This window comes from Castor canadensis, chromosome 6 (assembly GCF_047511655.1).
Source record: "Castor canadensis chromosome 6, mCasCan1.hap1v2, whole genome shotgun sequence".
In the NCBI taxonomy this organism is placed as follows: Eukaryota; Metazoa; Chordata; class Mammalia; order Rodentia; family Castoridae; genus Castor; species Castor canadensis.
The window spans coordinates 134,514,976-134,526,308 of NC_133391.1; positions in this window are offsets into that span (position 1 = coordinate 134,514,976).

Consider the following 11,333-nt stretch of genomic DNA (forward strand, 5'->3'; position numbering starts at 1 on the left):
TTGACTTCCTTCTTTCTAACTTGGATACCCTTTATTTATTTGTGTTTTCTAAATGTTTTAGCTAAGACTTCCATAATTATGTGGCATAGGAGTGATAAAAGAGAACATCCTTGCTTTATTCTAGATTTAAAAAAAATGCTTTCAAATTTTCTCAAGATAGCATGATGTTGGCTGCGGGATTGTCATATATAACCTTTATATGTTCCTCTATACCTAATTTGTTGAAGGTTTTGAAGAGGAAGGTAAATAAAGTTTTATATATTTTTGCATCTGTTGAGATGATCATATGGTTTTTGTCCTTCAATCTGTTGATGTCCTGCATTATGTTTATTGATTTGAATTTTTTTGAGACATCTTTTATCCTGGGATGAATCCTACTTGATTGTGGTACATAGTCTTTATGACATGCTGCTGGATTTGGTCTGATTTTGTTGAGAAATTTTGCATCTGTGTTCATCAGATATATTGTTCTGTAGTTTTTTTCTGTTTTTGGTTGTGTCTTTGTCTGGTTTTGGCATCATGGTAGCATGATATCATGCTTGTTTTACAGGCTGAGTTACCTCCTTTTCAATTTGTTGAAATGGTTTAAGAAGAATTGGCATAATTCTTCTTTAAATGTTTGGTAGATCAAAGATCAAAGACTGGTTCAATCTTGTAGGTTGTTCTGTTTTTCTATGCCTGCATGGTTCACTATTGTGAATTATATCTGTCCAGAATTTTATCCATTTCTTCTAGATTTTCCAATTTGTTGGTACATAGTTGTTCATAACAGTCCTTAATAAACTTTTGTATTTCTGTGTTACCAGTTGTAATGTCTCTTTTTCTTCTCTAATTTTAGTTATTTGGACCTTCTCCCTTTCATTCTTGGTTAGCTTGACTAAAGGCTTGTTGATTTTGCTTATCTTTTCAAGAAAACCTCTTTGTTTCATTGTTTTTTGTATTTTTCAAAAGTCTATTTTGTTTATTTCTGCTCTGTTCTTTGTTATTTCATTTCTTCTATTAATTTGAGTTTGGTTTGTTTTTGCTTTTCTAGTTCTTTCAGTTGTATTGTTAAGTTGTTTGAAATATTTCTCTTTTCAAATAAAATGTAGGTGCTTAATCTTTTAGCATTGCCTTTGCAGAATTCCATAGGTTTTAGTATGCTGTGTTTTCATTTTCATTTGTTTTAAGAACTATTTTAATGGCCTTTTTGATTTCTTGATTGGCCTACTAGTAATTCTAGAATATGTTTTCTACTGTTCATGCATGTTTAGAACTTCCAAAATTCCTCCTGTGATAGTTGTTTTAATTCTAGTGAAAGAAGATGAATGATATGATTTCAAGTTTTTTGAATTTTTGTTTTGTGGATTAATGTATGGTCTATCCTAGACAATGTTTCATGTGCTGATAAGAGCACAAAGTATTCTATAAATGTCTATTAGATTATTTAGTTTGTAGTATAGTTTAACTTTTATTTTTATTTATTAACCTTTTTGTCAGGTGATCTTTCCATTGATGAAAATCCCCAACTACTATTGTATTGAAGCCTATCTCTTCCTCTAGACCTAAGAATGTTTGCTTTATATAATTGGGTGCTCCAGCATCAGATGTATGTTTATAATTGTTATTTCCTATTGCTGAAATGATTCCTTACCATTATATGTAGCCCCATAGAGACTAGTTCTGCTCTCCTGTTCTTCAATTTTGTAGAAGGAAAAAGAGAAAAGATAAAATGAAAAACATGCACTTTAGCTTGTATGAGGTAAAGGTACCTACACAGGGAGTTTCCTTGTGATATTTCCATATATATATATATATATATATATATATATATATATTATAACCCCAATTGTTTTATCTCCTCTAATTTTCTCCATTCTACTTTAGTCCCTTTCTTGTGGTAGTTTCAGTCATTTTAAGATTTCTATATTCATTCTTGTATAGAGAATATATCAACCATATTCAAGTTCTTAGTTTCTCTACTCCTCCCATGCATGACTTCCCCTTAGTGTGACCAGTGTTTCATAATATTGCTGCATTTGTATTAGGTCTATATAACACATATTTGAGAGATCATGTGTCTTCTGGCCTCAAAAGGTCTGGCTAACTTCACTTAGGTTGATGTTCTCCAATTCCATCCATTTACCTGCAAATGACAAAATTTCATTCTTCTTTGTGGTTGAGTAAAATTCCATTGCATATAAATATCACATCTTTTTAATCCATTTGTCAGTAGTGGGGCATCTAGGCTGTTTCCATAGATAAGCTATTATGAATAGTGCTGCAATAAACATGGGTGTGCAGGTGCCTTTGTTGTAAGCTGCCTCACAATGCTTCAGGTATATCCCTAGGGGTGGATTATATGGCAGATCTATTTTTAGTTTTTTAAGGAGCCTCCATATTGTTTTCCATAGTGGTTGTACTAGCTTACATTCCCACCAGCACTGTATGAGGGTTTCTTCCCTGTGCCCTCCTGCATCCTTGCCAACATTTGTTGTCATTTGTGTTCTTGATGGTAGCTCTTCTAACAGGAGTAAGGTGGAATCCTAATGTGGTTTTGATTTACATTTCTTTTATGGCCAGAGATGGGGAGCATTTTTTTTTTCATGTGTTTTTTAGTTATTTGGATTTCTTCCTTTGAAAATGCTCTGTTCAGTTAATTTTCCATTTCTTCATTGGGTTATTGATTTTGGGGGAGTTTAGTTTTTTGAGCTCCCTGTATATTCTGGGTATCAGTACCTTGTCTGATATATAACTGGCAAAGATTTTCTCCCATTCTGTGGGTGGCCTCTTCAATTTAGAGACCATTTCTTTTGTTGTGCAGAAGCTTTTCAATTTTATGTAGTCCCATTTCTGATCCTTCCTCTTAATTCCTGAGCCACTTGAGTTCTACTGAGGAAGTCTTTGCCTATGCTTATTGCTTCCAGTGTGTTCCCTGCTCTTTTCTGTACTAGCTTTAAGGTTTCAGGTCTTATATTAAAGTCTTCAATTCACTTTGAGTTGATACTTGTACAGGGTGATAAATATGGATCTAGTGTCAGTTTTCTGCATGAAGATATCCAGTTTCCCCAGCAACATTTGTTGAAGAGGCTGTCTTTTCTCCATCATATGTTTTTGGTGCCTTTGTCAAAAATTAGATGCAGCCCATATCTTTTGACTATGTCATTTTATTAATTCTTTTCTGATTAGTTTGTTTATTCTTTTTTCCTTTTTGTCTCTTACTGTTCATTTTTGTGCTTTGGTGGTTTTCTATGGTGATAAGATAGGATTCTTTTCTCTTTTTCTTTTGTGTATCTGCTTTACCAGTGAATTTTATTCTTTTGTGTGTTTTCATGATGGTAGTTACTCTCATTTTGCTTCCTGATGCAGTACTTGCATTAGCATTTTTTTAAAGGAGGGATTAGGGTCCATGTCAGGGTAATTAATTCTGTTTTTTTTTTTTTGCACCATTTTACATTCTCATGAGCAATGTGTCAATTGCTCCACATCCTCACCAGCACTTTCTTCTTTTTGTTTTTATTATAGTGAATGTGAAGTGCTAAAAAAAAAAATTAATTCTGGTTTTGCTTATCTTGGAAAGTAGCTTTCCTCCAGTTCTGAAAGCTTTGTTGGATATAATATTCTTGGTTGGCACTTTTAAAAAAATCTGCCATTAAGCTAATGGTAGCTCTCCTAAATGTAAGTTGGCCCTTTTATCTTGCTATTTTAGAATTTTTTCTATTGGATTTTTGGCAGTTTGACTATAATATGTTGCCTAGAGGATGTATTTTTTTCTTTTTCAAATTATTTGGGAGAACTTTGATCCTCCTGGAACTGCTAGGTAAGTGCTGTACCACTTGAGCCATGCTTCCAGCCCTTGTTTTTGTTTTGTTTGGTTTTCCTTTAGCTATTTTTAGATAAGGGCTTGTGCTTTTTGCCTGGACTGACCTTGAGCCAGGATTCTTGTATCTACACCTCCTGCATACCTGAGATCATAGTTGTGAACCACCATGCTCAGCTTGTTTGTTGAGTTGGGGGGGGTCTCACTAACCTTTTGCCCCAGCTGACCTTGAATCATGGTCCTCCAAATCTCATCCTCCCAAGTAGCTGAGATTACAGGCATGTACCACCATGCCCAGTCTAGCTATTAGTTTCTTGAGGAAGTTTTCCTTGCCTTTTACCTTCTATTCTACTTTTTTAATATTTATGATGCAAATATTTGTTTGATTAGTGTTCTTTAATGCTCTTAAACTTTCTTCTTTCTTTTTCTTCCATCTTTGTTCTCTCTTTTTTCTTTCTTTCTTTCCTATATCATTTATTTTCTGACTTGTAATTCAAAAGACCTTGAAACCTTGAAGTTCTTGGATTCCTCTGCTTGATACAGTCTGTTGTTGAACCTCTTAATTGTATTTTTTAAAATTTTATTGACTGATTTTTTTTTACTGCTAGATTTCTATTTGTTCTTTTTTGTGATCTCCATCTCTGCTTAATTTCTTATCCAGATAATGAATTGTTTCCTCATTTCAATGAATTGTCCATCTATATTATCTTGTATTTTGTTGCATTTTCTTAGGATCATTATTTTTAATTCCCTTTCAGGCATTTCATATATTTCCTTTAGTTTTTGGTCTATTTGTGAGGAATTATTGTATTCCTTTGGGGTATAATCCTGCCTTGTTTTTCTAAGATTCTTGTGTCTCTATGTTAATATCTACACATTTAGTATAAAAGTCACCTCTTCTAATTTTACAGAGTAGCTTGCATAGGGTGATTTCTTCCTGTTAATTAGTTGTAGAGTGTCCCTTGGTTAGGGTATTTGTAGTATCTGTGTGAATTCTTCAGGTGTATCCAATGTTATTAGGGTCTGAAAAGACTGTGAGTGTCTCAGTGGTTTAGACTGCAGGTGTCTATGGAGGCAGTAATTGGAATTTCAAGTGCATGTGGATTTCCATATGTGTATCACCTTAACACTCAGGGGCAAGCTCCAACAACAGCTGAGCCTCTGGTTGTGTCAGGGGTGATGCAAGGGTATGCAGGCTGTGGGGATGTGTCCTTGGGCTCCCCAGGGGAAGATGCTGCTCTGCTGGTACCATGGACTTCTGGCAATAGGAGTGATGGTGCTGGGGCATGAAACTTGATGGATATCTCTTCAGGCCCTCATGGAGTGAGTTTTTCTGGAAGTGTGGGCCTCTGGCAGAGGCAGAAGTGATGAGAGGCATCTGCTATTGCAAGAAAGCTCTGTCACCAGTAGTAATTTCAACAGACTCATAGGGGCAACCTTGACTCTTTTCAGTGGCTCTCAGCAGTGATAGTACCAGGATCATGGAACACGGGGGGAAGTGACCTCAGTACCCATAGTAGTAAGTAAGTATGGTGACAGAGCTTTTTCCCAATGGTATTAACAGTGCTTGATTATGGATTGCAGTGGAGATGATTTCTGGCCTTGTGGTGGCAAGTGTCATTGGCATTGGGGACCTGATGAGAGAGACAACCTTAGGTCTATAGTGTTGTATGCCAATGGTGGTGCTGGGAGGCATCAACAGCCCATGCACTCTGCAGAGTTTGCCCACTCCTTGGCTTACTCTGTACTACAATTTACCCTGGATGGGAGAACTGTTGCTAGTTAGCTCTAGCTCATCCCCAGTGGGGGTTTGCCATCTTCCTCCCTAGTGTGCTAGGCTGGTGCTCCAGTTGCAAAATGATATTTGGCTTGTGTCTAGCTCTCACCACATTAGTACATGAGGTGGTGTGTCTAAGAATGGAGTGGGTTAGGTCATTCCAGAGTTTGCCTACTCCCATGGCTAACACAGTGGCAGGAAGAGGAGAAGTGAACTTGGAATTTGAGGCCGCTCTGGACTACACCTGAGTAAAGTTTTTCTTTTATTCTTTTATGATTCTAAAGTTCAGTATTTCCTGATTTCTCCTGGTCTTGAACTGTTTGTTCTTTTACTGTTGCCACCTTCCCCCTCACCTTTCCTTTTAGCCACACACCTGAGGTTTTATTTCAGGTTTGTGTAGATGCAGGAATGTGGTGGGTGTCTCTAATCTATCCTCTTGTCTCTCCTCAAAAGATCATTTTCTTTCTTTTTTTTTTTTTTTTTTTGGTACTATGGATTGAACCCAGGGTTTCATGAATGCTAGGCAAGCATTCTATCACTGAGCTAAATCTTCAGCCCTTACTCATCTTTTTTCAGAGTGTGGGTAGTAAATTCACTACCTGAGTATGGGAGAAGACTTGATTCCTGGCCACATTCTTCAGTATAGCTGAACCAATAACAAGAAATAGTTTGATGATCATCTGACTCTGGTATTGCCTTCTGAAATAGAAATAAAATTTCAGTGGAAAACTTTGTCTACTCTGTCTCAAATAGACCTCAAATCTGAGAATGTGTTTCCTAAAAATAATCTTATAGAACAATAGAATAACAATCCTAATCTCTTCAGAGAACTTTTGTACTAATCATTATTAGATACAGGGGTAGATTTCATTAGGAAGACAAATGAAAAAAACACCAATGACATGGTTCAGGTATGTTTGAGCCATAGAGAATAGTGGTTAAAGTGGACTTTGAAATTATGGAATAAGCCAGAACTGAACCCAATACAAGTTTTTGCCACTTCTTCAATATGTGACTGAATGCTACTTTTTTCATGCACATTTAGCTCATAAGCATGTTGTGAGGATGAGAAAAGTCAAATGCATAGGATGTGTTTAGCATAAAGTATGGTTATGGAAGTTCCCAATAATTACGTGTTAATTTATTATCACTGGTAAGGTTTGGAAGTAATTTTCACAAAGAAGTGGATGATGGCTTATTCTTCACTCCTTCATCATCCTTCCCTCTGCCTTTGCTCTCCCCTTTCCTTGATGAAGTTACTCATTAAGAATCATCCTGATTGGATGAGAGAATGTGGAAATATATTCAGAACAGCACATATAGGTAAGATAAGTGAAAAGAATGGCTCCTTTACATCCTTCTAGTCCTATGTAATGACTAACTGTATCTCCATGTAGTATGTAATATCTCTTTTCCCACCAATCTTTTCTTTCACAAGCATTTTTTGAGTTTCTGCTTTGTACTAGGTAGCTTCCTTTCACTCAAAGAGGTTGTGGTCTAATGGGTGAACAAATATGTAATTTTAATGATGTGTTACTATGATAGAAGGGACAGAGAGTACTAGGGGAGCATGGGAGATATTGTGCCACTTGTTATAGTCAGAGTGATTTCTAGAAGTCTTCTTGGAACTGGTAATAAGTTAGCTGAATTTCAAAGGAAGCTGAGAAGTTAGCCAGGTATGTAAAGATATAATTGGGAGAAAGAGTTTTAAGTAAAATACATGGAGTCCTTTGAGAATTTTATGGATTTAAGGAAGTAAAAGATTGAATGATAACAATCTATTTCTCCCTTACTTTACTTATACATTTGAATTTAGAATATACAGATTTTATTGTTGGGCAAAGAAAATGCCCTGAATGCATACAGGTAGCCAGCACATGGCTACAAATCTATCCTGGGCTTTCAGATCTCTTTATATGGAACTAAAGCCACAGTTATTAAACATCATCCTACATTTAGTAAATAGCAGATATTCAGTTTGAATCAATAGTTGCATTGAGCTTACTCTGACATTCTTGTATTACTCCATCAGGCTTACTCTAAAATTTGGTTCTTCATAAGTAATTCTTTATCAATAACTGCTAAGATTGTCCTTGACAGTGCATCTTGCACATGTGATTAGTCATGTCCTTCAGTAGTTCTCAGTGGAGTTAGATTGAGTTCAGTTTCCCATGATAGTCAATCCCCAATATTTCAATTACTAGCTCAAATATCTGAATCTTATATTTTTCTCCTTGCATCATTCCTGGCCTCTTACACAATGATGACCCACATATTAGTGTGGATGGACTCACAGTTGCTTCTTGGAGGATGTAAAAGGAAAATTAGCAGGAGAAGGAAAACATCTTTGCTCTGCTGGTCCCCACATTCTTACTTCCAGGACTTTGCAACAACAGCTGCTACAAGATAGGCATAGGAGTGTGGGATCCCCCCATGCCTGCTGTAAACATTTACTGTACAAGATACCTGCCCATATGCAGTCAAAGGTGAAACTCTGCATGCATTTTTCAAAAGAAACTTTAATTTCATGATTAGCTTATAACTATACTGCTTTAGTAAGCTTTGGTAGTATTGTGGAGAAAATGAAGAGTTGTGGCCCATCTTGGAAATGCACTGTCTTAAAAAGTATTTTTTAAAAATATGAATAAAGTTTTTGAATCTATCCAAATTAAACAAACAAACAAAAAACCCTCTGAACTTATCTACTAATAAGAGAAGGGTTTTAGTAGATGTTCTGGTGTGTCACTCAAGTCCTGCTATCAGAACTGATAAACTTATTTTCAGATGCTTGCTGTGTTGGCAGATGGCTCAAAGGAGAGTCCTTCTTCAGGAATTTCTTCCTTTCAAAGTAAGAAGACTCAGTGTCATGTAGAATACTATACTTCCTGTTCGATCAGTCCTCACTTGTGACTTGTAAATGAAAACAAAGGCCTTCTCCATTCTTTAATTTAGGGCAACTTTGCAGGGCCTTTTTGGCTCCCTAAAGGAATTTGTTGTAAACATTCTTCAGCTTAATTCTTCTCTCTGCTCAATCCTGTACCTTCACTCTGTTCTTAGTATCATTGCTAAAACTCTCCTCTCAAAATTTCTTCCAGTTTTTATCTGAGCATGTTTCCCATTCTTTTTTTTTTATATATCATGACATTCATGAAGCAAGAATTAGGTACTAGTGTGTGATCACATAAATGGTTAAAATAAACTGATGAGAAAAAATATCAGCTCTAAAATGATTTTGTTAGGTGTTTCATATGCTCAGAAATGGTGAAAAACGATATCCTAACATTATTTTTTCATATCTTTTTAATTACATGATCTATTCTACATTTTTTGTTTTTCTTGAGAAAAATCAACTTCAGTTCAATATGGTTATGAAACAATGGATTTTTATCAAATGCTGCAATTACCTCATTATAATGACTCATCATTTGAACCTCTGGACTTTATATCCCTTTCAATGACTTCTGTTATTTATTTGTGGAAATTCCACTGACATGGAATGTAATTCTTATTTTTATTTTCAATACAGAATTTTGCTACTTAGTCCTACTTCCCCAACTAGTATATGCCAATCACTTACTCTGTTGTAAGCACTTTGCCAGAAACTGGGAATAAAACCATGAACAAGAAGACTGTACTCAAGCCATGTCTACTTTGTATTTAATTAGGGTGGGGTCAAAACAAGAGTCATATAAGAGGTGAGGATACAGAGAATTAAAAGACAGTTATACTGTACACAGAATGGGCAAGACTGCAGAATGGAGTTAGTTTGTCCAAGTGGGCTAGACATAGGAAAGGCAGGATCAGGCTGGGAGAAGCAAAGACCAGCAAAGTGAGATACAAAAACAAGGGATGCCAGAATCTCAAGCAGACGGGGGCTGAGATACAGGAAGTGGATTATAGGAAAGGAACAAGTGGACCTAAAACATGGACAGGTCAGAGTCTGTGGATCATATTGATGGTATCTATGAATGTAGATCTTTATTTCACTACATCTAACTGAAATTTAATATGCCCTTTAATCAATAAACCACAGTAGTATTAGCAGAATCTATGAATGTCACAAAAAGATTTCGCAATTGTTGTACATGTTGAAAACATCCTTTCCTGTCACTGATATTGTTTAAATTATGGTAGTTTTTAGAACTACCACTGAATCTTGTTACTTAATTAAAAAAAAAGAAAGAAAGAAAAAAAAAAAAAAGACAGTTATAATGCAGCTATGATCTGGGAGGTTGGAGACAATGCAATTGGGTGTTAGACAGAGAAGAGAAAAAGGAAAATATTCCAGTGGAAATAGCTCACCTAAATGATATTAGGGAAGAGGGAAAGATCCAGTTACAAGAAGCTTTTTCTTTTCTTTCCTCTTTTTCTTTTCCTTCCTTCTCTTCTCTTCTCTTCCTCCTCTTCCTCCTCTTCTTTCTTTTCTTCTTCATGTTACTAGGGGTTGAATTCCTAGTGCTCTCCCACTTGACCCATGCCCCTATTACTTTTGCTTTTAGTTTGGTTTTTAAATAGGGTCTTGTTCTTTTGCCAAGGTTGGCCTTGGATGGTGATCTCCTATCTTTGCATCCTGACTAGGTGAGATTATAGGTATGTGCCACCATGCCTAGGTTGTTTTCAAGACAGGGTCTTCTTAACATTTTGTTCAGGTTGGCCTTGAACCATGATCCACCTATCTCTGCCTCCCTAGTAACTGGGATTACAGCATGCACTACCACGTCCAGCCTACAAGAAGCTTTAATAGTGATAATCTGTGTAACTATTAGATTGTAACTTTCTAAGAAGCTATGAGGATGTGAATAAATCCATCATGAACTTTCTGGTACCAACAAATTTCTCAGATAACTACAGGCAAATAAGAGACTGATAGACCATAGGTAGAACCAAGAAAACACTGCACTGTATTCAATCTCAGATTGCAGAACCATGAGCAAATAGATAGTGATTAAATCACTAGATAACATGACACATGAGTTAATTATCCACCTAAGAGTAAGTTCCTTTACAAACTTACTTTCCTGTACCATTCACCTAGAAAATCTCTTTTATAGAATGAGATATTATACTATACCACAAGTCACTTGAGGTTTGAGGACAAGAAGACTTTGGCATTTTCCAGCCCCTCTTTTTTCCCTTCCCTTTCAAGTTTCAGCAAAAACTCCCTGGCCTGAAACACTCTGAAGTGGGGGGAGATATTCAGTGAATATGGATGAGCCCATTCCAAGATGCAATTTTCCTCTTTAGTTTTTATTTGAATGTAGTTTGTTTTATTCCAACCAGAAATGTCACAGCCAAACAGAAGCATCTCTAACTGATGAAAAGTATTGTGTTTATTGCCAAGAAGACAGTATCCTTTCTGAGGAAAATAGGAGACAAGACTCCCTCCCCCTGCTGAAGTTTAAACTGGGAATGTGAGCAACCCTTCAAGGCATCTCTAGATTCTTTGGAAACAAAAGTGGTAAAAGATGTCAAAGGAAGAACCAACCTTGTCTGGGCTGAAGGAAAGAGCACCTCAGTGACAAATCAGTGTTTGTATTGAAGGAAGAACAAATGAGCTTGTCCTATAGAGATCATTTCTACAAATGAAAATGATTTAACTTTCTTAAAGAAACTCAAGTATAGGTAAGGGTAGATATATGGGCCTATCATTTTTTTTTTTTTGAGGAGCATGATTTTTAAAAACCCCTTAATTACATACCCTAAAAATTATGAGTTATCTTCTGTCACAGTTTCCAATAGCAAATGGCAAGTTTTACT